This window comes from Nerophis ophidion, linkage group LG11 (genome assembly GCF_033978795.1).
Source record: "Nerophis ophidion isolate RoL-2023_Sa linkage group LG11, RoL_Noph_v1.0, whole genome shotgun sequence".
Taxonomy (NCBI): domain Eukaryota; kingdom Metazoa; phylum Chordata; class Actinopteri; order Syngnathiformes; family Syngnathidae; genus Nerophis; species Nerophis ophidion.
The window spans coordinates 14022933-14050604 of NC_084621.1; positions in this window are offsets into that span (position 1 = coordinate 14022933).

A 27672-nucleotide genomic window follows, 5' to 3' on the forward strand; every position below is an offset into this window, starting at 1 on the left:
TCGCCTCTATTCAATTAACAGCAGTCCCCCGAATCTGCATTGTTAAAAATAGTCTGTGGCTGTAGGCAACCTCCTAGCCTAGAATGACAGTAGCTGCATTTGAAGATGAATAAGTAGCTCTGCAACTATATCTCTCTGGGCATTTGCAGAATGTGTTTTTTGCCGTTTTTTTCCGTTTTCTCCCACATTATACAAAACCCAAAACCTGTGAAGTTGGCACGTTTTGTATATTGTAAATAAAAAAGTTGCAAACCTCTTTCAACTTTCAATTGAATAGACTGTAAAGACAAGATACTTCACGCTGAAACGGGTAAACTTTTGTTATTTTTTGCAAATAATGGCTAATTTTGGAATTTGATGCCTGCAACAGGTTTAAAAAAATCTGGCAAAAGTGGCAGAAAAGACCGAGAAAGTTGAGGAATGCTCATCAAACGCTTATTTGGTACATCCCACAGGTGAACGGGCTAATTGGGAACAGGTGAGTGCCATGATTGGGTATAAAAGCCTGCAACATTTTAAAAAAAAAGCTGGCACAAGCGGCAAAAAAGACCGAGAAAGTTAAGGAATGCTCATCAAACTCCCATTTGGTACATCCCACAGGTGAACGGGCTGATTGGGAACAGGTGGGTGCCATGATTGGGTATAAAAGCCTGCAACATATTTTTTTAAAAAAAGCTGGCACAAGCGGCAAAAAAGACTGAGTAAGTTGAGGGATGCTCATCAAACGCTTATTTGGTACATCCAGCAGGTGAACAGGCTAATTGGGAACAGGTGGGTGCAATGATTGGGTATAAAAGCCTGCAACTTGTTTCAAAAAAAGCTGGCACAAGTGGCAAAAAAGACAGAAAGTTGAGGAATGCTCATCAAACGCTTATTTGGTGCGTCCCGCAGGTGAATGGGCTGATTGGAAACAGGTGGGTGCCATGATTGGGTATAAAAGCCTGCAACATGTTTTATAAAAAAGCTCGCACAAGTGGCAAAAAAGACTGAGAAAGTTGAGGAATGCTCGTCAAACGTTTATTTGGTACATCCCGCAGGTGAACGGGCTAATTGGGAACAGGTGGGTGCCATGATTGGGTATAAAAGCCTGCAACTTGTTTTATAAAAAAGCTGGCACAAGTGGCAAAAAAGACTGAGAAAGTTGAGGAATGCTCATTAAACGCTTATTTGGAACATCCCACAGGTGAACGGGCTAATTGGGAACAGGTGGGTGCCATGATTGGGTATAAAAGCCTGCAACATGTTTTAAAAAAAGCTGGCACAAGTGGCAAAAAAGACTGAGAAAGTTGAGGAATGGTCATCAAACGCTTATTTGGTACATCCCACAGGTGAACAGGCTAGTTGGGAAAAGGTGGGTGCAATAATTGGGTATAAAAGCCTGTAACTTGTTTCCAAAAAAGCTGGCACAAGTGGCAAAAAAGACTGAGAAAGTTGAGGGATGCTCATCAAACGCTTATTTGGTACATCCCACAGGTGAACGGGCTGATTGGGAACAGGTGGGTGCCATGATTGGGTATAAAAGCCTGCAACATGTTTTAGAAAAAAGCTGGCACAAGTGGCAAAAAAGACTGAGAAAGTTGAGGAATGCTCATCAAACGCTTATGTGGTACATCCCACAGGTGAACGGGCTAATTGGGAACAGGTGGGTGCCATGATTGGGTATAACAGCCTGCAACATGATTTAAAAAAAAGATGGCACAATTGGCAAAAAAGACTGAGAAAGTTGAGGAATGCTCATCAAACGCTTATTTAGTACATCCCACAGGTGAACGGGCTAATTGGAAACAGGTGGGTGCCATGATTGGGTATGAAAGCCTGCAACATGATTAAAAAAAATGCTGGCACAAGTGGCAAAAAAGACAGAAAGTTGAGGAATGCTCATCAAACGCTTATTTGGTACATCCCACAGGTGAACGGGCTAATTGGGAACAGGAAGGTGCCATGATTGGGTACAAAAAACAGCTTCCGTCATTCTCGAACAAAGACGGGGCGAGGGTCACCACTTTGTGAACAAATGAGTGAGGACATTGTTGAACAGTTTAAGAACAACATTTCTCAACGAGCTATTGCAAAGAATTTAGGGATTTCATTATCTACGGTCTGTGATATCATCGAAAGTTTCAGAGAATCTGGAGAAATCACTGCATGTAAGCAGCTGACAACCAACATTAAAAGCCAACATTGATCCCTCAGGCGGTACTGCATCAAAAAACTGACATCAGTGTGTAAAGGATATCACCACATGGGCTCGGGAACACTTCAGAAAACCACTGTCACTAAATACAGTTTGATGCTACTGTCAAGTTTTTATGGTGACGCACCCCAGATACAGGAAAACATGGTTTAACGTCCAAAAATGCAGGTAAAACACAAACCAGGAACCAGGAAAACAGGAGACAGCAAACAGGAATAAGAATCAGGAACTATCAGCTCACAAGAGACGAGGAACCTGGGAGAACTGGAGACAGCAAGTAGTCCACAGCATACAGCAACATGTAGTGACACTCCAGCCCTGGCTGGAGGGCGAGGCAGGTCTTAAATAGTGGCCTGATTGGCAATTGCCACCAGGTGTGCCAGACTGCCATTTAGGGACAGGTGAGGGAAAACAGCGCTCAGGGACACAAGCAGGAAACTGAACCAAAATAAGAGCGCTGACAGGAAATAATACACAAAAACTACAACAAAACCAAAAGCCTGACAGCTACATCTGTACGTGCAGGTTAAAACTATACTATGCAGAGCCAGAGCAATGTATCAACAACACTCAGAAACGCTGCGCCCGAGCTCATCTAACATGGACTGATGCAAAGTGGAAACATTTTCTGTGGTCTGACGAGTCCACATTTCAAATTGTTTTGGAAACTGTGGACGTGGTGTCCACTTGACCAAAGAGGACAAGAACCATCCGGACTGTTCAAGGCGCAAAGTTCAAAAGCCAGCATCTGTGATGGTATGGGGGTGTATTAGTGCCCAAGGCATGGGTAACTTACACATTTGTGAAGGCACCATTAATGCTGAATGATCCATACAGGTTTTGGAGCGACATATGTTGTCATCCAAGCAACGTTATCATGGACGCCCCTGCTTATTTCAGCAAGACGATGCCAAGCCACGTGTTACAACAGCGTGCCTTTGTAGTAAAAGAGTGCAGGTACTAGACTGGCCTGCCTGTAGTCCAAGCTTGTCTCCCATTGAAAATATGTGGCGCATTATGAAGCGTGAAATACCACAACAGAGACCCCGGACTGTTGAACAACTTAAGCTGTACATCAAGCAAGAACGGTAAAGAATTCCACCTGAAAAGCTTCAAAAATGTGTCTCCTCAGTTCCCAAATGTTTACTGAGTGTTGTTAAAAGGAAAGGCCATGTAACACACTGGTAAACATGCACCTTTGACAACTTGTTTGCAGTATGTTGCTGGCATTAAATTCTAAGTTTAAGGTCCTGTGGCCATGGATGAAGTGGTTGTCCAGAGTCAAGACCTGGGGTGGACCGCTCACCTGTGCATCGATTGGGGACATCTCTGCACTGCTGATCCGTCTCATCTCAGGATGGTCTACTGCTGGCCCCACTATGGACTGGACTCTCACTATTATGTTAGATCCACTATGGACTGGACTCTCAAACTATTATGTTAGATCCACTATGGACTGGACTCTCACACTATTATGTTAGATCCACTATGGACTGGACTCTCACACAATTATGTTAGATCCACTATGGACTGGACTCTCACACTATTATGTTAGATCCACTATGGACTGGACTCTCACAATTATGTTGGATCCACTATGGACTGGACGCTCACTATTATGTTGGATCCACTATGGACCGGACTCTGACTATTATGTTAGATCAACTATGGACTGGACTCTCACACTATTATGTTAGATCCACTATGGACTGGACGCTCACTATTATGTTGGATCCACTATGGACCGGACTTTGACTATTATGTTAGATCCACTATGGACTGGTCCCTCACTATTATGTTAGATCCACTATGGACTGGACTCTCACACTATTATGTTAGATCCACTATGAACTTGACTTTCACACTATTATGTTAGATCCACTATGGACTGGACTCTCACACTATTATGTTAGATCCACTATGGACTGGACTTTCACTATTATGTTGGATCCACTATGGACTGGACTCTCACTATTATGTTAGATCCACTATGGACTGGACTCTCACTATTATGTTGGATCCACTATGGACTGGACTCTCACTATTATGTTAGATCCACTATGGACTGGACTCTCACTATTAAGTTAGATCCACTATGCACTGGACTCTCACTATTATGTTAGATCCACTATGGACTGGACTCACTATTATGTTAGATCCACTATGGACTGGACTCTCACTATTATGTTGGATCCACTGTGGACTGGACTCTCGCTATTATGTTTGATCCACTATGGACTAGACTCTCACTATTATGTTGGATCCACTATGGACTGGACTCTCATTATTATGTTAGATCCACTATGGACTGGACTCTCACTATTATGTTAGATCCACTATGGACTGGACTCTCACTATTATGTTAGATCCACTATGGACTGGACTCTCACACTATTATGTTAGATCCACTATGGACTGGACTCTCACTGTTATGTTAGATCCACTATGGACTGGACTCTCACTATTATGTGAGGTCCACTATGGACTGGATTGTCTATGCACACCCTGAGATTGGGTAGTGATAGTCCTACTATCACTGTGGGCGACCCAACCAGGATCTGGACTCGAGGCAGGTGTTGCCGCTGTTTTGCGCACTAGACTCGTGTTTTTTAAACGGCCATTTGGGTCAAAAGACATTTCCCTAAAGATGAAAAAGGATGTGCGAGGTGACATTTGGAGAAATAACAAGCCGGGCTATAAACCGAGCAGTTAAGGCATTGCGACTATAAAAAGAACGAGGAGTCATCTGCCAGGAAAGTAACCACAACACTATCATAAAAAGATTGTGTGTGACTTGAAGAGAAGAACAATACAAGTCCATTTAGCGGCACAAAGCAGCGTTTTAAGCTACAACACCAGTGGAAAAAGCATGAGTGGGAGTGGACACCAGAGAGAGGAAAGGAAATTAAATTTTTATGTCATTTCTTTTCACTCAGAAGCATTTTGGTGGTGCCGTGGGCCTTGTTGGTCTTGGAGAGGGTGCATTACCCAACTTCCAACAACTTCAACTCTCACTATTGTTTTCCGTCAGTGTCTTCTGGGACAAAACTCGGCGGGGGGGCTGCAGAGTGCACTTTGTCACCCGGGGGGGGGGGGGGGGTTGTGACCGCATACAGGATACAGGATGATTTCTTATTCTCTGGTCTTTAACATGTACAAGACACGTAAGAACTGGAATTACATTTTCGGCTCAGTCCCACTAAGAGCAGACGTACGTCGCAGGGAGACAAGAACAGGAGCGTCAACGGATCAGCCACTTACGGCGCTCCTTGAAAAAGGGTGGGGAAAAGGTGATTGTGAGGAGGCGTGGCCGGCTGAACTGCAGCGAGGCGGGGCACTAAGTTGAAGAAGTTGTTGAAAGAGAAGTTGAAGAAGTTGTTGAAGAAGAAGTTGTAGAAGAAGAAGAAAGAGAAGAAGAAGAAGACATACGAGAAGAAGAAGAACAAGAAGACAAAAATAGAAGAAGCAGAAAACAAAGAAAACAAAAGAGAAGGAAAAAAAAGAGAAGAAGAAGAAGCTGAAGAAGAAAAAGAAGAACAAGAAGAACAAGAAAAAGAAGATGAAATAGAAGAACAACAAGAAGAAGAAAGAGAAGAACAAGAGGAAGAAGAAGAACAAGTAGAAGAAGAACAAGAAGAAAAAGAAGAAGAAGAACAAGAACAAGATGAAGAATAAGATGAAAAACGAGATGAAGAACAAGACAAAATAGAAGAAAAAAACATAGAAGAAGAATAATAAAGAGAAGAAAAAGATAGACAAAAAGAAAGAGGAGACGGAGAATAAAAGACAAGAATAAGAACACAAAGAAGAAGAAGAAATAGAAGAAGAAAAAGAAGAAAGAAAAGAAAAAGAAGAAGAAAGAGATGAACAAGAAGAACAAGAAGAAGAAGAAGAACAACAACAACAACAAGAAAAATATGAAGAATAAGATAAAAAACAAGATGAAGATCAAGACAAAATAGAAGAAAAAAACACAGAAGAAGAATAAGAAAGAGAAGAGGAAGAAGAAAAGACAAAAATAAGAACACAAAGAAGAAGAATAAATAGAAGAAGAAAAGGAAGAAAGAAAAGAAGAAGAAAGAGATAAACAAGAAGAACAAGAAGAAGAATAAGAACACGAATAACAAGAAGAACAACAAGAACAAGAAAAAGATGAAGAATAAGATGAAGAAAAAGATGAAGAACAAGAAAAAGGACAAAAAGACAAAATAGAAAAAGAAAAAACAGAGAAGAAGAATAAGAAAGAGAAGAAAAAAGAGAAGAAGAAGAACAATAAGAAGAAAGAGAAAAAGAAGAAAAAGAAGAAGAATAACAAGAAGAACAAGAACAAGATGAAGAATAAGCTGAAGAACAAGATGAAGAACAAGATGAAGAACAAGATGAAGAAAAAAAAATTCAAAGAAGAACAAAGGAGGATGAAGAAATGTTGAAAGGACGAGAAGGGGGCACAGGGGGCCGTGGTGAACTTCCTGTCCTGCTCCCTCTAAAGGGGTGGGCAGAGTATGCTCAGCCGGTTGGAGTCCCGGCTTGAGTCTGGTGGTGGAGGTCTGTGAGGAGGCGTGGCCGGCGGACCTGCAGCGAGGCGGTGCATGAAGTTGAAGAAGTTGTTGAAAGAGAAGTTGAATAAGTTTTTGAAGAAGTTGAAGAAGTTGTTGAAGAAGACGTTGAAAAAGAAGAAGAAAGAGAAGACGAAGGAGATGGAATAGAAGAAGAACAAGAAGACGAAAAAGAAGAAGAAGAAAACAGAAAAAAAGAAGAAAGAGAAGAAGAAGAAGAACAAGAAGAAGAAGACAGAGAAGAAGAAACATAAGAAAAAGAAAAAAGAGAAGAAGGTGGATTAGAAGAAGAACAAGAAGAAGAAGAAGAAGAACAAGAAGAAGAAGAAGAAAGAGAAGAAGGTGGAGTAGAAGAAGAACAAGAAAAAGAACAAGAAGAAGAACAAGAAGAAGAACAAGAAGACGAAATAGAAGAAGAAGAAAACAGAAAAAAGAAGAAAAAGAAGAAGAACAAGAAGAAGGTGGAGTAGAAGAAGAACAAGAAGAAGAACAAGAAGAAGAACAAGAAGAAGAACAAGAAGATGAAATAGAAGAAGAAGAAAACAGAAAAAAGAAGAAAAAGAAGAAGAACAAGAACCAGAAGAAGACAGAGAAGAAAAAGAAAAAGAAGAAGAAGAAAGAGAAAAAGAAAAACAAAAAGAAGAAGAAGAAGAAGAAAGAGAAGAATAAAAACAAAAAGAAGAAGAAGAAGAAGAAGAAGAAGAAGAAAAAGAACAAGAAGACGAAGAAGAAAGAGAAGAAGAAAAACAAAAAGAAGAAGAAGAAGAAGAAGAAGAAGAAAAAGAAGAAGAAGACGAAGAAGAAAGAGAAGAAGAAAAACACAAAGAAGAACAAGAAGAACAAGAAGGATAACAAGGAGGAGAAGAAGAGTGGGAAGAAGAAGAACCAAAGAAGAAGAAGAAGAAGAAGTACAAGAACAACGGGTGGTATAGCTCGGTTGGTAGAGTGGCCGTGCCAGCAACTTGAGGGTTCCAGGTTCGATCCCCGCTTCTGCCAACCTAGTCTCTGCCGTTGTGATCGTACCTCTGATAGAGGACTATTTTCTGCGTCAGGAAATTGCTGTAAAAAGGTTAAAAGTACACGGGCTCAATCAGCCGAGGCAAGCAAAGTGAACAGAAGGAGCAACAAAGCACTTTCCCCTTCTCTAAAGTCGTTACGCTGAAGGAATAGAGGACAAAATCTGGAAGGAAAAAAAAAAAAAAAAAGCTTTAGCAATTAGAGATCCGGCACCCGTCATGCTTTGTAATTATGGCCAATGTGGCTGATTAGGGTAAAAGCTTCAATAAATTACATTAACATACTTTTAGTAAGAAACATCCACCAGAGGCCGAATGCAACTATTGATTTCCCTTCTCCTCAACCTCCACCGTGGACATTTATTTGGTGGCCGTTGAGCAATGCCTTCTTTTTTTTCCACGCGGAGAAAATCCTACACTGCTTAAAAATCCACTTAGGAACGAAAGTTACGTGTCGAGCTTCAACTCGGAGAACTTTTATAATCGGTTTTCCCTTTCTGCGGCTTCAGCGGGGTTAAAACGGCAGATGTTGGCTTCGATCCACTCGCAGGACTGGGAAGGACTTCCTGCTCTCAGGGAGGCCCGCCTTCAAAATCGGCTCACGGGCTTGCTGGCGTGGAAGCGTCAGGAATGGCACCTTTCGACCCGCCTGCTGCCTGGGAGAAGGCGCTGGCTGGCACAGGACTTCTCCAATCCCACACGGGGCCCTGGCAGCTGTCCACACCTTTTCCCCAGACCTGGCTTAGGGAGGAGTGCATCTCTTGCAGGGAAAAACTACGCCTGGAAGCACACACCAAGGTTTTCCTGCACGTAAACAGCCTCTCTTCTCTCGGTTCCACCTCCGGTTTCTCTTGCAAACTTCCTCCGAGTGACATCATTAGGTCATACACAGTCCTGGTCACCACCAGGTTTAAGTAAAAAATGGTTGAACCCATAATAAATTGAGGAATGCAAAAGTGATAGCTCTATCCTGGAGGAGAGACTCCATGAATTGTTTTACGTGGACCCCGACTTAAACAAGTTGAAAAACTTATTCTGGTGTTACCATTTTGTGGTCAATTGTACGGAAGATGTACTGAACTGTGCAATCTACTCATAAAAGTTTCAATCAGTCAATCAAAAGGACAGCCGAAATGAGTAGGACAAAACCGCGTTCGCCAAATACTCTCATGAGTGAAGCATGTTTAAAAGTTACAGTGAGATTTCTAACTGAAGTGAGTTTCCCAACCTGCGATGAGGTGGCGACTTGTCCAGGGTGTACCCCGCCTTACGCCCGATTGTAGCTGAGATAGGCGCCAGCGCCCCGCCGCGACTCCAAAAGGGAATAAGCGGTAGAAAATGGATGGATGGATGAATTTCCCAACTCATATTACGTTCTACATAATGTGAATGTTTATATTCAACATAGAGCAAGCGAACCACCAGGTTTATATAAATAATGGTTGAGCCCCCCAAAAATTAAGGAGCCTTAGTTGGACATTCGCATGTGGACTGGGTTAACTCTCTTATGAGAAGAGGCAGTAAATTCAGACTGATTGCAAAAGTGATAGCTCTATCCTGGAGGAGAGACTCCATGTTTATCTCGAACATCAACCTACAAGTTATAATATACAAATTATACATCTGTTGTCTTCCCAGTCACTTACACACAAACACCTCCGTAGTGCTGGCTGTCCAGAGTCGGGACCCGGGGGTGGACCGGTCGCCTGAGCATCGGTTGGGGACATCTCTGCGCTGCTGACCCGTCTCCTCTCGGGAAGGTCTCCTGCTGGCCCCACCATGGACTGGACTCTCACTATTATGTTGGATCCACTATGGACTGGACTTTCACAATATTATGTTAGACCCACTCGACTTCTATTGCATCCGGTCTCCCCTAGAGGGGCGTAGGTTTACCCACATCTGCGGTCCTCTCCAAGGTTTCTCATAGTCATTCACATTGACATCCCACTGGGTTGTGATTTTTTTTCCTTGCCCTTTTGTGGGCTCTGAACCGAGGATGTCGTTGTGGCTTGTGCAGCCCTTTGAGACACTTGTGATTTAGGGCTGTATAAATAAACATTGATTGATTGATTGACATGGTCAGGTTGTACTCTCCTGAATTAACACACACCCAGACAGAGAAAGAAGGAATTTAAGACCGCGGTTCGGCTCCTCCAAGTTAGGAGTGCCTCATTTTTTTTGTCTTGACCTCCTCCAGGTACTGCAGTCCTGTATAAGGACACTCGCTTGTAACAAAGCAACTTTTACTTCAGTAAAGAGTCTCCGACGTCTCTTTTTATCCAGCCGCACTGCCGTGTCGTCCTTCTGTCCGGACCGGAAGTACACATCACTAACAATTAGGAAGGTGTGACAGTCTCTTGCTGTCGTGCGGGTTCTCAGGACCACCAAGGAAGGACATTGTTGCGCAGGTTAGACTTTCTTTTATTTTTCAATAATAAAAAGTCTCAGCCTTGCTGTGTCCTGCTTCCTCTGCCGCTCCAGCTTTTCAGTCGTGTGCGTCTTCGTCTTCCTGTGGCTCTCTCTCGCTCTCTTTCAGCATCCGCTTCCTTCTGGCTCCTTCTCTCTCCCCGTCTCTCCCCCTGGCGTTTACGGCCGCTGCCCTTTTATACAGTGCGAGAGGAGATTTAAATTGTGCCCAGCTGGGCGACCCACGCACCTGATAATATTTGCGGAGTTGATTCCGGCGCGCCCCGCCTAGCTGCTTGCTCGCAGTCCACGCCTCCTCGCCGCCATCTTGGGCCTGCCTCGCTGTCGGACTGCTGGCCACACCTCTCCACAGAAGGTTTGTGTCATGTTTGTTCTCCGATAGAAACCACATTGAAACATTTTAATAACGTTTTTTTTTTAAATTTTATCTCCAAGGAGCCCGACCCGGGGCTGACCATTAATTAAACTTTTATGAGGGGTAAGAATATCCATCTGTGAGTTAGGAAATTCACTTCAGTTAGAAATCTCACTGTTTCTTTGAACATGCTTCACTAAATGAGAGTATTTGGCGAACGCCGTTTTGTCCTACTTATTTTGGCTGTCCTTTTGATTGATTGATTACAACTTTTATTAGTAGATTGCTCAGTTCATTTCATATTCTGTACAATTGACCACTAAATGGTAACACCCGAATAAGTTTTGCACCTTGTTTAAGTCGGGGTCCACGTAAATCGAGTCATGGAGTCTCTCCTCCAGGATAGAGCTATCACTTTTGCATTCCTTAATTTATTATGGGCTCAACCATTATTTACTTAAACCTGGTGGTGACCAGGACTGTGTATGACTCAGACTTAATGTGAAACAATTTTAGAACTCAAGGATGTTTTTGCAATTCATAATCGGCCTTTTCTTTTCTTCGCCACTTGGCTGCCGTTCGTCCCTCTTTCAGCTGCCTTCTTAAAGACCTTTTTGCTGCCTGGTAGAGCAACTTTTAAGTGGAACTTCAACACCCAGAAGCAGAACGGCTGCCATTTGCAGGGTAAAAAAAAAAAAAAGAAAAAAAGCAGAAGCACGCAGCATCATTAACTGGATGGGACCCTCAAGGTGATATCTGCATAGTCGTCACGATACTCCTCAACGCCATCAATTCCGCTTATGGAGGCACTCATCTCGGAATCAATCGCCGTAATCTTTTTTTAATATTTTCCACGTAAGTGCACTTAGACACATTCTTCCACGAAATGGATGTTTTTTTTTATCATTAGAGGGAGAAATTATTGCTATTATTACATATTTGGGTTTCTAGGGCCCGAGCAGCAAAAGGCTGCAAAGGCATTATTGAAATTGTTTTGTTTACTACAAAACCCAAACCCAGTGAAGTTGGCACGTTGTGTAAATGGTAAATAAAAACAGAATACAATTATTTGCAAAAACATTTTCAACTCACCGTATTTCGTTGAATTAAAACCTCTTCTAACTCCGGCACTTACCAAAGGCATGCGGTAAATTTTGCCTGCGCTTAACAATTCGAGTGTGATGTAAGGACACCATCATGAAAAGCACATTTAATAAAAAAACAATGTTATTATGGTCTTATCTTTACTTATAAATGAAGTCCATGCACAGCTCCTTCTGATCAAAAACATCGATAACTTCTTTATAGAAGTCTTCCTTATCTTTCTTCAGTTTTAAAAGTCTCTCTGTCTCGATGGAGATCTTCCTTTATTACCTCCTGCTTCCATTGAAAGTCCAGTTTAGAAAACTGTTTTATTTTAGATATGTAATCCTCCATGTTAAAAGTGCAAGCGAGAGGAAAAAATTAACTATCACTGGTTGTTGTCTCTTCTTCTGCAGCCAAGTAGTCGCAAGAAGGATCACCAGCGCCCTCTACCACCAGGAGGCGGGAGTCATTTAATGACTCATATTTGACACACGCAGCTATGGTATATTAATAAAACATAGCTGCTTACTGTTCTTTTTAGCATATTCAATAGCTTGGACCTTAAATCCTACTGAATAGCTCTTAATCTTCTTCCCTTTATGCGATTTCAAATGATTGAAATCAGCCTCCTCCATTTTGAAAATGATGACAGGTGAAGTGTCACTCGTGACGTGACGAATTTGACCCGGTGGAAATTCTAGACGTATGCTAATTATTTTGCAAAACGAGTGTGACCCGGCAGTAATTCCAAGCAGGGGCATGCTATATACTCGGCGGCACTTCAAGGAAATACCGTTTATATAATTGAATAGACTGCAAAGACACGTCGCTTAACATTGGTACTGGTAAACTTTGTTATATTTTTTTGCAAATATTAGCTCATTTGGCATTTGATGCCTGCAACATGTTTAAAAAAAAAGCTATCACAAGTGGCAAAAAAAGACAGAGAAATTTGAGGAATGCTCACCAAACATGGACTGGACTCTCACTATTATGTTAGATCCACTATGGACAGGACTCTCACTATTATGTTAGATCCACTATGGACTGGACTCTCACAATTATGTTAGATCCACTATGGACTGGACTCTCACAATTATGTTAGATCCACTATGGACTGGACTCTCACTATTATGTTAGATCCACTATGGACTGGACTCTCACACTAATATGTTAGATCCACTATGGACTGGACTCTCACACTATTATGTTAGATCCACTATGGACTGGACTCTCACACTATTATGTTAGATCCACTATGGACTGGACTCTCACACTAATATGTTAGATCCACTATGGACTGGACTCTCATACTATTATGTTAGATCCACTATGGACTGGATTCTCATTATTATTTTAGATCCACTATGGACTGGACTCTCACTATTATGTTAGATCCACTATGGACTGGACTCTCACACTATTATGTTAGATCCACTATGGACTGGACTCTCACTATTATGTTAGATCCACTATGGACTGGACTCACACTATTATGTTAGACCCACTATGGACTGGACTCTCACACTATTATGTTAGATCCACTATGGACTGGACTCTCACACTATTATGTTAGATCCACTATGGACTGGACTCTCACTATTATGTTAGATCCACTATGGACTGGACTCTCACTAATATGTTAGATCCACTATGGACTGGACTCTCACTATTATGTTAGATCCACTATGGACTGGACTCACACTATTATGTTAGACCCACTATGGACTGGACTCTCACACTATTATGTTAGATCCACTATGGACTGGACTCTCACACTATTATGTTAGATCCACTATGGACTGGACTCTCACTATTATGTTAGATCCACTATGGACTGGACTCTCACTAATATGTTAGATCCACTATGGACTGGACTCTCACTATTATGTTAGATCCACTATGGACTGGACTGTCACTATTATGTTGGATCCACTATGGACTGGACTCTCAATATTATGCTAGACCTACTATGGACTGGACTCTCACACTATTATGTTAGATCCACTATGGACTGGACTCACACTATTATGTTAGATCCACTATGGACTGGGCTCTCAAACTACTATGTTAGATCCACTATGGACTGGACTCTCACAATTATGTTAGATCCACTATGGACTGGACTCTCACAATTATGTTAGATCCACTATGGACTGGACTCTCACTATTATGTTAGATCCACTATGGACTGGACTCTCACACTAATATGTTAGATCCACTATGGACTGGACTCTCACACTATTATGTTAGATCCACTATGGACTGGACTCTCACACTATTATGTTAGATCCACTATGGACTGGACTCTCACACTAATATGTTAGATCCACTATGGACTGGACTCTCATACTATTATGTTAGATCCACTATGGACTGGATTCTCACTATTATTTTAGATCCACTATGGACTGGACTCTCACTATTATGTTAGATCCACTATGGACTGGACTCTCACACTATTATGTTAGATCCACTATGGACTGGACTCTCACTATTATGTTAGATCCACTATGGACTGGACTCACACTATTATGTTAGACCCACTATGGACTGGACTCTCACACTATTATGTTAGATCCACTATGGACTGGACTCTCACTAATATGTTAGATCCACTATGGACTGGACTCTCACTATTATGTTAGATCCACTATGGACTGGACTCACACTATTATGTTAGACCCACTATGGACTGGACTCTCACACTATTATGTTAGATCCACTATGGACTGGACTCTCACACTATTATGTTAGATCCACTATGGACTGGACTCTCACTATTATGTTAGATCCACTATGGACTGGACTCTCACTAATATGTTAGATCCACTATGGACTGGACTCTCACTATTATGTTAGATCCACTATGGACTGGACTGTCACTATTATGTTGGATCCACTATGGACTGGACTCTCACTATTATGCTAGACCTACTATGGACTGGACTCTCACACTATTATGTTAGATCCACTATGGACTGGACTCACACTATTATGTTAGATCCACTATGGACTGGGCTCTCACACTACTATGTTAGATCCACTATGGACTGGACTCTCACAATTATGTTAGATCCACTATGGACTGGATTCTCACTATTATTTTAGATCCACTATGGACTGGACTCTCACTATTATGTTAGATCCACTATGGACTGGACTCTCACACTATTATGTTAGATCCACTATGGACTGGACTCTCACTATTATGTTAGATCCACTATGGACTGGACTCACACTATTATGTTAGACCCACTATGGACTGGACTCTCACACTATTATGTTAGATCCACTATGGACTGGACTCTCACACTATTATGTTAGATCCACTATGGACTGGACTCTCACTATTATGTTAGATCCACTATGGACTGGACTCTCACTAATATGTTAGATCCACTATGGACTGGACTCTCACTATTATGTTAGATCCACTATGGACTGGACTGTCACTATTATGTTGGATCCTCTATGGACTGGACTCTCACTATTATGCTAGACCCACTATGGACTGGACTCTCACACTATTATGTTAGATCCACTATGGACTGGACTCACACTATTATGTTAGATCCACTATGGACTGGACTCTCACACTACTATGTTAGATCCACTATGGACTGGACTCTCACGCTATTATGTTAGCTCCACTATGGACTGGACTCTCACTATTATGTTAGATCCACTATGGACTGGACTCTCACTGTTATGCTAGATCCACTATGGACTGGACTCTAACAATATTACGTTGTGGCTTGTGCAGCCCTTTGAGACACTGGTGATTTAGGCCTATATAAGTAAGCATTGATTGATTGAGATTCAAATGAAAGAACACAAGTGACCAAGAGCTCCCCCTAGTGGTGGGCAAGCAACCACATAAAGTGTTTGTGCTGCATACTGGCCCTGGTCTTAGTTAAGACATCACTCTCATAGCAGCCAATTAGAAAACAAAAACAAAACAAAAAACAGAAGAGAGATAATAGAAGCATCAAGCGGGCCAACTCACTGCTTCCTTCACATCTCGCTGATCGCTCTTCATCAAGCCCGTTGGCCTCCTCCCTCTCCTAATCACAGCCTCCTGGCGGAGACGTCATAATCATGAAGGTCGCCGAGAGGATGCGGAGGTGATTGATGAGAGTCAGCCGCATGCTGATCAATGGCGGGCGCAGAGGTAAGTGTTTACTGTGACGATGATGACAGGTGGAGTGGCTTTGCTCCTCATTAGACCGCCGGTGAGACTCCAACACACTTACACCCGATCTTTAATCACAAATGATTTGACTCTTGACACTCTTATAGTTTTGTCCTGCTGGATTTGAAACGTCAAACATTTTAACAATTAAACTGGTTGTTGCAGTTTTGAAACTCTAAGGCAGGGGTCGGGAACCTTTTTGCCTGAGAGAGCCCAGAATCCAAATATTTTTTAAATGTATTTCCGTAAGAGCCATATAATATTTTTTTCAACACTGAACACAACTAAATGCGTGTATTTTTAAGTAAGATCAACATTTCTAGAGTATAATAGGTCTCTTATTCTTTGTAATAACATTGTTATTCTGAAGCTAACTGTGGAAGGGGACGTGGCCTGCGGGCCTGCAGCGAAGCGGGGTGTTGCCAGGACCGGCCTCGAAATCAGCGACAGGTGCGTAGATGGCCCACCTGGGCCTTGTTATCTAATCACCTGTCGCTCTGTTATTAGCAGCAGCCAGGAGGCGAGACGGGGCTGGGGCTGGAGCCAGAGTGCGAGCGAGAACGAAAGAGAAAAAGACAATTGCTGGAAAGCAACTGAGAGACTTATTGAAAAATAAAAACAAATTGTAACCCTGAAACAGGCTCTCATTTCGGTGCTTTGTGGTCCGAAGAACCCCCAGGAGGGCAAGCCCCACTTTAACCAATAATAACTAAATTACTTCTTACCATTAACGCAACTTCTTGAACAGGTGCGGTAGGAAACGGATGGATGGATTAAAAATGCAAGAGAATGTTTTACATTTAAAAAAATATTTTTAACACTGATTACAAGTGGAATTATTCATTACTTATCGTGTTAAGCAATGTCAGCCAATTATTCTAAAACTTCTTACCAAAGGCATGCAGTAAATTTAGGCCTGTGCTTATACATTTGAGTGTGATGTAAGGATACCATCATGAAAAGCACATTTACTAAAAAAAAAAAACGTTATTATGGTCTTACCTTTACTTATAAATGAAGTCCATACGCAGCTCCTTTTGATCAAAAGCATCGATAACTTGTTTGTAGAAGTCTTCCTTATCTTTCTTCGGTTTTAAAAGTCCCTGGATGGAGATTTTCCTTTATTACCTCCTGCTTCGATTGAAAGTCCAGTTTAGAAAACTATTTTATTTTAGATATGTAATCCTCCGTGTTAAAAGTGCAAGCGAGAGGAAAAAATGATCTCTCGCTGCCTGTTGTCACTTCTTCTGCAGCCGAGTAGTCGCAAGAAGGATCACTAGCGCCCTCTACCACCAGGAGGCGGTAGTCATGTAATGACTCATATACAGTGGGGCAAAAAAGTATTTAGTCAGCCAGCGATTGTGCAAGTTCTCCCGCTTAAAATGATGACAGAGGTCTGTAATTTGCATCATAGGTACACTTCAACTGTGAAAGACAGAATGTGAAAAAAAAAATCCAGGAATTCACATTGTAGGAATTTTAAAGAATTTATTTGTAAATGATGGTGGAAAATAAGTATTTGGTCAACCATTCAAAGCTCTCACTGATGGAAGGAGGTTTTGGCTCCAAATCTCACGATACATGGCCCCATTCATTCTTTCCTTAACACGGATCAATCGTCCTGTCCCCTTAGCAGAAAAACAGCCCCAAAGCATGATGTTTCCACCCCCATGCTTTACAGTAGGTGTGGTGTTCTTGGGATGCAACTCAGTATTCTTCTTCCTCCAAACACGACCAGTTGAGTTTATACCAAAATGGATACATGGATGATACAACAGAGGATTAGGAGAATGTCATGTGGTCAGATGAAACCAATCCTGAGCACATGTTCAACGTTGGTAAAATATCGGCTACGGCAGAAGCAGCAAATAGTGTAAATCCTGCATACTTGTGGACTTCAGTTGAGCTGCAACAACATCTTCTGCTCTGAGGGGGTGGAGGGAAGCGCTTCAAAAGAGCCAAACCTTTAAGCGCGGTTTGATGTGGAATATAAGGCTGGCCGTGTGTTCTAGAAAGAGGGAATTTATTTCGCTTTTGAATGCAGCAATGGCAACAAAAGAAAGATGCAGTGGGAATGAGGTGAATTATATTTAAATAGCGCCTTTTTTTTGGTGACTCAAAGCTCTTTTACAAAGTGAAACCCAATATCTGAGATACATTTAAACCAGTGTGAGTGGCACTGGGAGCAGGTCGGTAAAGCGTCTTGCCCATGGACACGACGGCAGTGACTATGTCGCTCGAACCTGGAACCCTCAGGTTGCAGCACGGCCGCTCTACCAACTGAGCCATACCGCCCCTAATGACAAAGTCAAACACCAAACAAAAGTGGCACACATTGATGTCAAAATGGACTTTCCTCGCATACATTCAAATAAAACTGGAACTTTGCTGTATAAATGTTTTAAAAATAAACACGCAAATCCATCTGTACATCTGTCTTTGATGCCTTTTATTCTCAGTAGAGTGAGGTAGAGCCTATCCCACAAGATTCGGGGCAAGAGGCAGGTGCGTCTTAGATTCAACCCCAGCCAAGAAAAATGCATATTACATATAAAACAAACAATAGGTGAATAAAATACATCTAAACAGATACCTCAATAATACTTAAAATCAGTGGTGTAGAAATGATGATCATTGTGGAGGGGGGCGTGGTCTGCGGGCCTGCCGCGGAGCGGGTTGTGTAAGGACTGGCTTCGAAGCCAGCTGGATCTGGTTATCTAATCACCTGTCATCTTTATTAGCAGCAGCCGGACCAAGTTGGAGCCAGGGAGAGAGACACGCACAGAGACATGCCAGACTGAAAAGTCGGAGATATATATTGCTGGAAAGCAAACCATACTGCTGTATGAAAATAAAAGACTTGATCCAACCTGTCTACCAGGCTACCGAAGATCTGTTGCACAGATGGCCCCTCAAATGCCTCAAAGCGACAGGTGAGTGGATGGCCCAGGTGGGCCTGGTTATTTAATCACCTGTCGCCTATATTAGCAGCAGCCTGGACGAGACACGTTGTTGGAGCTGGAGTGAGAGCCAGAGAGACACAGACGTAGACAAACATTTTGCTGGAAAGCAAAACACTCACACTAGTTGATGAAAATAAAACAGTGTTGTAACCCTGACCCGGGCTTTCGCAACTGACTTTGTTTCTTTTTTGTGCCCACAAAACTCAACGAGCCTCACACCAACACCGCGCAGAGCGAGCATGCAGAGATGGCGCACAACTGACTTTTTTTCTTGTGCTGCCTTGCAGGTCCCGGCTGCTGCGGATACAGTTCCTCCCGCACAGACGGTCCCTCAAATGCCTGGGCAGGTGTGCTGGAGGCGAGGTGTGGCCCAGTCACATGCGTCAGGAACCTCCATGCGTGGAGGTGAGGCAGGTGATCCGGGTTGCCGGCCCTCCGGCGCCCTTCCCCCGGCTCGGGTGAGACGTACTCTATGCCGGTAAGGATACAAGGGAGTACACTCCGGGTGATGGTGGATTCGGGCTGCGAGCAGTCCATGATCCACCAGAACCTGGTTCGAGCCAGGGCTTTGAGGCAAGCAGCATGGGTGAAAATTAGATGTGATCAAGGGGAGTAAGGGCGGCCGTACGGCTTCCCGGCCTGAGTCTGGCGGTGGAGGTATGTTGAGAGGGGTGTGGGCTGCGGGCCTGCCATAGAACAGGGTGAGCAAGGACCGGCCTCGAAGACAGCGACAGGTGAGTGAATGGCCCAGGTGGGCTTTGTTACATAATCACCTGTCGCCTTTATTAGCAGCAGCCGAAACGAGACACGTATGAAAATAATGTTGCAACCCTAACCCGGGCTTTTGTGGTAAGGTGTGGCGATCCGAGGAACCCAATAGAGGGCAACCTCCACAGTAGGGCCTGACGCAAAGCAGGCGGGCAAGAACCGGCCTCGAAGACAGCGACAGGTGAGTGAATGGCCCAGTTGGGCCTTGTTATCTAATCACCTGTCACCTTTATTAGCAGCAGCCGGGGCGAGACATATTGTTGGAACTGGAGTGGGAGCCAGAGAGATACAAATGCAGACAAACATATTGCTGGAAAGCAAAACACTCGCACTAGTATGAAAATAATGTTGCAACCCTAACCCGGGCTTTCGTGGTAGTGTGTGGTGATCCGAGGAACCCAATAGAGGGCAACCTCCACAGTAGGGCCTGCCGCGAAACAGGGTGGCAAGAACCGGCCTCGAAGACAGCGACAGGTGAGCGGATGGCCCAGTTAGCCCTTGTTCTTTAATCACCTGTAGCCTACATTAGCAGCAGCCGGAGCGAGACATATTGTTGGAACTGGAGTGGAAACCAGAGAGATACAGACGCAGACAAACATTTTGCTGGAAACCAAAACACTCGCAGTAGTTGATGAAAATAAAACAAAGTTATTGAGGTAGTGTGTGGTGATCCGAGGAACCCAAGAGAGGGGAATTGTTTTAGTATAATATTATTGCTGTGTAAACACCAAAACGTCCATGTCAGGTGTTAAAATGGCCCATCATTTATAAAAACCGACGTGATTTATTATTCACGTCCACATCACTCCTGTTGTCTTGTTGTTGTTATTGTTGACGACCAAACGGTGATTACCTTTACCTCTCCCTCCATTTAATATTCGTCCAACTGCGCACGGCCCCGTTGTTTTAATTTCACGCACGGCCAACTTCCAGGAGTGTTCTAAAATGATAACATTTATGTCGACTTAGGCGCACTTTGTCAGCCAAATGTTTTATTCACCCCAAAAAAAAAAAAATAGCTGAGCTCGAATGAAATTCCTTGATGTGTTCCTAAATGTTTAATCCGCATCTGGAAGGCTAAATTGGCCGCCCACTGCACGTGTGAAGCTGCGGGGTGATTAAAACTGTTGATTTTATGAACACGGAGGGGAGTTTAATTACCCAATGCCTTCAAATGAAGTTTGCCGATGCCGGTTCGGGGGTGTGGGGGTGACTTTAGGAGACATTTGAAGTCGGAGCGCCTGCCTTATTCGTGCGGCGGGGATTTAGAAAGCGTGAGGAGATCGGAGATCAATGCGCCTTAATAGGAGTGGGAATGAAATGATGCCAAAAGTGTCCCGCGTCGATGAATCCGCTTATCGCTGGCAACCTCGGCCGCAGCTTGCCACCTGTAGATTAGAAAGAGTGAGCAGGAGAGCGCTGAATAAATAAACAAGGCCCGAGTTCCAAACCGTTGCTCTTAACTTACCCGGTGGAGACAAATACTGGCAGCGTTGCACGATGAATCGACATTGCATTGCAAAAAAAAAAAAAAAGCGACATCGGCGTGTAAAGGATATCACCACATGAGGACCGGGAACACTTCGGAAAACCCCTGTCAGTGACTACAGTTCATCGCCACATCTGGCAAGTGCAAGTTCACGCTCTACCGTGCAAAGCGAAAGTCATTTATCAACAACACCCGGAAACGCTAACGTCTTCACCGGGCCTGAGCTTTGAATCATGGACTGATGCAAAGTGGGAAAGTGTTCTGTGGTCTGACGAGTACACATTTCAAATTGTTTTTGGAAATATTCGACATCGTGTCATCCGAACCATCCAGACTGTTATCGACGCAACGTTCAAAATCCAGCATCTGTGATGGTTTGGTGGTGCATTAGTGCCCAAGGCATGGGTAACTTACACATCTGTGAAGGCACCATTAATGCTGAAAGGTACATACAGGTTTTGGAACAACATATGTAAGCGCCATCTTTTTCATGGACGCCCCTGCTTATTTCAGCAAGACAATGACAAATACCGAGTTACAACAGCGTAATTTCGTAGTAAAAGAGTGCGGGTACTTTCCTGGCCCACCTGCAGTCCAGACCTGTCTCCCATGGAAAATGTGTGGTGCATTATGAAGCGTAAAATACGACAGCGGAGACCCCGGACTGTTGAACGACTGAAGCTCTACATAAAACAAGAATGGGAAAGAATTCCACTTTCAAAGCTTCAACAATTAGTTTCCTCACTTCCTAAACGTTTATTGAGTGTTGTTAAAAGAAAAGGTGATGTAACACAGTGGTGAGCATGCCCTTTCCCATTTACTTTGGCACGTGTTGCAGCCATGAAATTCTAAGTTAATTATTATTTACAAAACGTTTGAACATCAAATATGTTGTCTTTGTAGTGCATTCAACTGAAACTGGGTTGAAAAGGATTTGTATTCTGTTTATATTTACATCTAACACAATTTCCTAACTCATATGGAAACGGGGTTTGTATTTTAACACACTTCCACTTTCTCCTTCAGACTCTCAACACACACTCAAGTACACATAATGCATTTTAAAGGTTATTTTATTGTGGGTGATGAAAAAGAAAGAAAGAAAAAAAAAACTAAGCTAAACGCTCTCCTGGCACAGCCCGATAAGGCACGCGGACATGCACCCCGCTATTGCCTTATCTCACTGACATGCACACCACGCCCCCGCGCCAGGGCTTGCACAGCCCGTCATTAATGGTGCGATACGATAGTAAGAGCGGGCTTTTTTTTTTTTTTTATTCCACGAAGTGCGATGAAAAAACTGAACTTTGAATGTATTTTTCGCCCCCTTGTCAACACTTATCCACCGCACGCTTGGAGCAGGTGTTGATGTCACGCAGGATGAATTATCTCGCTATTTCGGCGTACTCACTGTCTTCACAAAAGCATTCGGAACAGCAAAAGTGAGAAAGACAAAAATGTAGTTTCCAGATCACCCTATTTTTCGGACTGTAAGGTGAACTTAAAATCCTGGTTTTGTTTATCGACCTGGAAGCTTTTCTATTAGGTACATGGTGAAAGGATAAGTGTGAGCAGTAGATGGCAGTCAAACATAAGAGATACGTGTGAACAGTAAACCGCACCGAAACTTTTAATGTTCCATTGAGAACTCAAAACATTACACACACCTCTCAAAAATCTGTCAACGTTTTTTAGTATGACTTTGAAGCCGCGCTGCTTGATAGATTGTCACCGCATTAAACATACTAGTATTATAATGGTGTGTGTATAAGGCAAAATGGCACCTATTAGCAGACATATCACCTGTTTCGCAAGATTATCCAAAACCAACTTGTGGAGGGGGGGCGTGGTCCGCGGGCCTGGCACGGAGCAAGGTGTGTAAGGACCGGCCTCGAAGCACAGCTGGCAGGTGATTGGATTACCCAGCTGGGATTGATCATCCAATCACCTGCCATGCTTTATTAGCAGCAGCCGGCTCGAGACACAGTAGTTGGGAGTTGGAGCGAGCGGACACACAGGCACGCAAAACCAAAAGAGACTGAAAAGTCGCCGAGTGGCGTGCGCACACGGACTAAAAGTTGCAGAGCAGAGTGCTGACTTGGCGTGTAACCAAAATGAAGCAGTGTCCAAACCAGACTCCCGGGCTTCCAAGAAGGTCCATTACAGCCAGGAGAACCCACTGGAGGGCAACCTCCACACAAGTTTTCTTACTTTCTGGTACCTGTTGATGTGTATTTGGGATCTGCGTAAGTCCGGAAAATGTGCGCGGATCATCCTTTATCCCCTTACCCTATCTCCCTTCGAGATAGGGTGAGAATCTCTGCCATCCGGGGGGAGCTCAAAATAGAGCCTCTGCTCCTCCACATGGAGAGGAGCCAGATGAGGTGGTCCGGGCATCTGGTCAGGATGCTACTCGAACGCCTCCCTAGGTAGGAGGCCACGGGGAAGACCCAGGGCACGTTGGGTACACTATGTCTCCCATGGGAACGCCTGGGAAGAGCTGGATGAAGTGGTTGGGGAGAGGAAAGTCTGGGCTTCCCTGCTTAGGCAGCAGGAAGAAGATGGGTGGATGGATGGACTTGGGTCTTCATGTGGGCAGTTGAATAGAAAATGTCTCCATTACTTTAAGACATAGAGCCAAGCAACAAGTTTGCATCGAAGATCAATCTCAGAATGCCACTATCATGTCCGTGTGATCATGTTTTTTTTTTTTTTGACACTCAGTTCCTGTTTTTGCACTTCCTGGTCCATAGCAACTCATTAGTTTGCACCTGTCCTCATGTCTCGCACCTGTTTCAACTGATTATGTCACTGCTATTTAAGCCCGTCTGTTTCTGTTGTTCGTCCTGGCAACATCACCGTCCATCACCCTCGATACCTTTACCCACGTCATGCCACGCTACCTCCAGTCTGAGTTTTTGTTTGTTGTTCATAGTTTCTGCCATCGTGCAAGTCTTTGTTTTCATCAGTCAAGTTTGTTCTCCGCCATTGTGCGCGCCTTTCGTTTGTTCCTGTTTTTAGTTATAGCGTTTGCCTTCTGGAAAAACTAAACGCCAAAGTCCACTCCAATCGCTTTGGCCCTCAGGAGAACAATCCACGCCGAAGTCCACGCCTTAACAGGCAGAAAACTAGCAGAGCCTAAATGGTGAGTACCGTTTTCTGGGTAATTAAGAGCTGGCTTTAAGACATAAGATGGAACCAAGCAACATATTTGCATTAAAACACAAGATCAATCTTAGAAATTTACAGCTCGTTTAGGCATAAAACTAGTTTAGCCTTAAGGACAGGGGCCTTGATTTGGATAAGTAAGGCCAAAAAATACTTAAATTACTTTTTGACAACATATTCATATTGAAATAAAATACCGTTCCTCCAACACCAGAGCCTGTTTGGACCGAAAACTTTGCCTTGATGTTGCCAAGTACTGAGATTCCACATTCTTTGATTAATGAAGCAACACCATTTTATTGACAACTTTAGGATAAATCCTAGAATGTCACAGCCCTTTACGCAGAAAAATAGTTGGTCCCTAAATTACTCCCACCCTCTGACGAATGCTGACAAGTACTGAAAACAAACATGCGTCCATTAAGTCGTACATCAGTACAATTGTCCGATCAATCTGTGAATGCCACAGCCTGTAAAAGCGAGGCAGAGGTTGGGCCTAAAAGACCGGGGCTCTCTGTTGGGTATTTCCAAGTAATGGATTGTGGTATGGCCCACTTTCTTCAAGATGTACTGACTGTGCAACACAAAAACTGAATACGACCGCTTGTTTAGAAAGAAAACTATTTAGACTTTAATTACCGGAGCCTTTTTCTGGGTAGTTTAATTACTCTTAAAGGGGAACATTATCACCAGACCTATGTAAGCCTCAATATATACTTTGATGTTGCAGAAAAATATGTTTTTTTAACCAATTTCCGAACTCTTAAAGAGGGAACATTATCACAATTTCAAAAGGGTTAAAAACAATAAAAATCAGTTCCCAGTGGCTTGTTTTATTTTTCGAAGTTTTTTTCAAAACTTTACACCTCCCGGAATATCCCTAAATAAAGCTTTAAAGTTCTTGATTTTCGCTATTTGCGATGCGACTGTACATTTCCCTGTGACGCCTTATACGGCTGCCAATACAAACAACATGGCGGTTACCAATCCAATCCAATCCAATCCACTTTATTTATATAACACATTTAAACAACAATAAAGTTTCCAAAGTGCTGCACAGCCATGTTAAAAACAATATTATGCTCCACCAATGACTGAATAAAACAAAAAATGAATAAAAATAAAACCAATAAAAACAATACAAAAACAAATATGATTAAAAACTATTTTAAAAGGTAGAATCAATTAAAACAGTAAAATAAAAATCATAAAAAACACAGAGGACAACAGAGGACAGAGGAGCACACAACTCACGTAGTGTTAAAAGCCAAAGAATAAAGGCGACTTGAAATAAAAGCATGCACGACTTGTTCAAAAAGGTTAAAAGATAAAAACGGTTGAACCTTTACTAAAAGACGAAAGTGATAAAAACACGATTTTAAAACGTCATTGACTTGTTTGTCTAGTTTAAAATGGCTGACTATAGTGGTGACTTTGGGACGCACATCATTTTGCAATGGTCCCAAGTCAGTGAGGGCCGGGACCAAAAACTAAAATTTCCGTTTTTCCCCTCATTCATTATTAAAAAATTCTGGGCTAACCAAGCCTTGACGTCACATAGACAGTTAAGAAGGGGTGTCAGGGGGCCGTGGCTTTTTGAAATCGGCATATAAATTTGGCAGTCATCTGCATAAAAGTGATAAAACATTCCATGTTTCTTAAAAATATCTCCAAGAGGGAGGAGATAAAGAGCGAACAGGATGGGGCCTAAAATAGATCCTTGGGGGACACCACAGTAAAGCGGGGCAGAAGAGGAGGTGGCGTCCCCCAGCCTGACAGAGAAGGACCTCTCAGACAGGTAAGATCTGAACCACTCTAACGCAGTCCCCCTGACACCCACAAAGTCTCTCAGGCGGTCTAAAAGAATTGTGTGGTCGACTGTGTCAAAGGCAGCTGTAAGATCTAAAAGCACTAAAATGGCAGAGCTGCCAGAATCAGACATTAAAAGCAAGTCATTAAAAACCTTTAAAAGTGCAGATTCAGTACTGTGCAAAGCTTTGTATCCAGACTGAAATGGATCTAAAGTGCTATTTTCATCTAAAAAAGGCTGCAGTTGTGCCAGAACACATTTCTCCAAAATCTTTGACACAAAAGGTAATTTGGAAATGTGCCGATAATTTGACAAACTTACCACAGCAAGATGTAGCGACATTAGCTCGGATTCAGACTCGGATTTCAGCAACTTAAGCGATTCAACAGATCACGCATGTATTGAAACAGATGGTCGGAGTATGGAGGCAGTTAGCGAAAACGAAATTGAAGAAGAAATCGAAGCTATTGAGCGAATAGCTATTGACGCTATTCGGCCATAGCATGGGTGTACCTAATGAAGTGGCCCATAGCATGGCTGCCTTATTAGCATCGCCGGTAAAATGTGCGGACCAAACGATCAGGACTTTCGCATCTTGTGACACTGGAGCAACTTAAATCCGTCGATTGGTAAGTGTTTGTTTCGCATTAAATGTGGGTATCTAGTTTCAAATGTACATACAGCTAGCGTAGATAGCATGTTAGCATCAATTAGCATAGCATGTTAGCATCGATTAGCCGGCAGTGATGTCGTGACCAAATATGTCTGATTAGCACATAAGTCAACAACATCAACAAAACTCACCTTTGTGATTGTGTTGACTTTATCGTTGCAAATGCATCTGCAGGTTATCCATACATCTCTGTGCCACGTCTGTCTTAGCATCGCCAGCAGACACTCTGGCACATTCAATGGGGGTCTGGCGGCAGATTTCTTGCCAGTGGTGCAACTTGAATCCCTCCCTGTTAGTGTTGTTACACCCTCCGACAACACACCGAAGAGGCATGATGTCTCCAAGGTTCCAAAAAATAGTCGAAAAAACGGAAAATAACAGAGCTGAGACCCGGTGTTTGTAATGTGAAAATGAAAATGGCGGGTGTGTTACCTCGGTGACGTCACGTTCTGACATCATCGCTAAAAGACCGATAAACAGAAAGGCGTTTAATTTGCCAAAATTCACCCATTTAGAGTTCGGAAATCGGTTAAAAAAAATACATGGTCTTTTTTCTGCAACATCAATGTATATATTGACGCTTGCATAGGTTTGGTGATAATGTTCCCCTTTAAAGGTTGAATTTGGCGATTTAAACGCCTTTCAATTGATAGCCTGTCAAGCGATGACCTTTCCCCCGTGATGTCACAACATGAAGCAATCTGCCATTTTCTCAATCTTATTACCAAGTCAAATCAGCTTTGTTATTTTTCGTTTTTTCGACTGTTTTCCCGTACCTTGGAGACATCATGCCTCGTCGGTGTGTTGTCGGAGGGTGTAACATAACCAACAGAGACGGATTCAAGTTGCAACATTGGCTAAAAGATGCGAAAGTCCCTCGTTTGTTCCGCACAGCTATGCTACGACAGAGATGGCAAGAATGTGTGGATATCCCGCGACACTCAAAGCAGATGCATTTCCAACCATAAA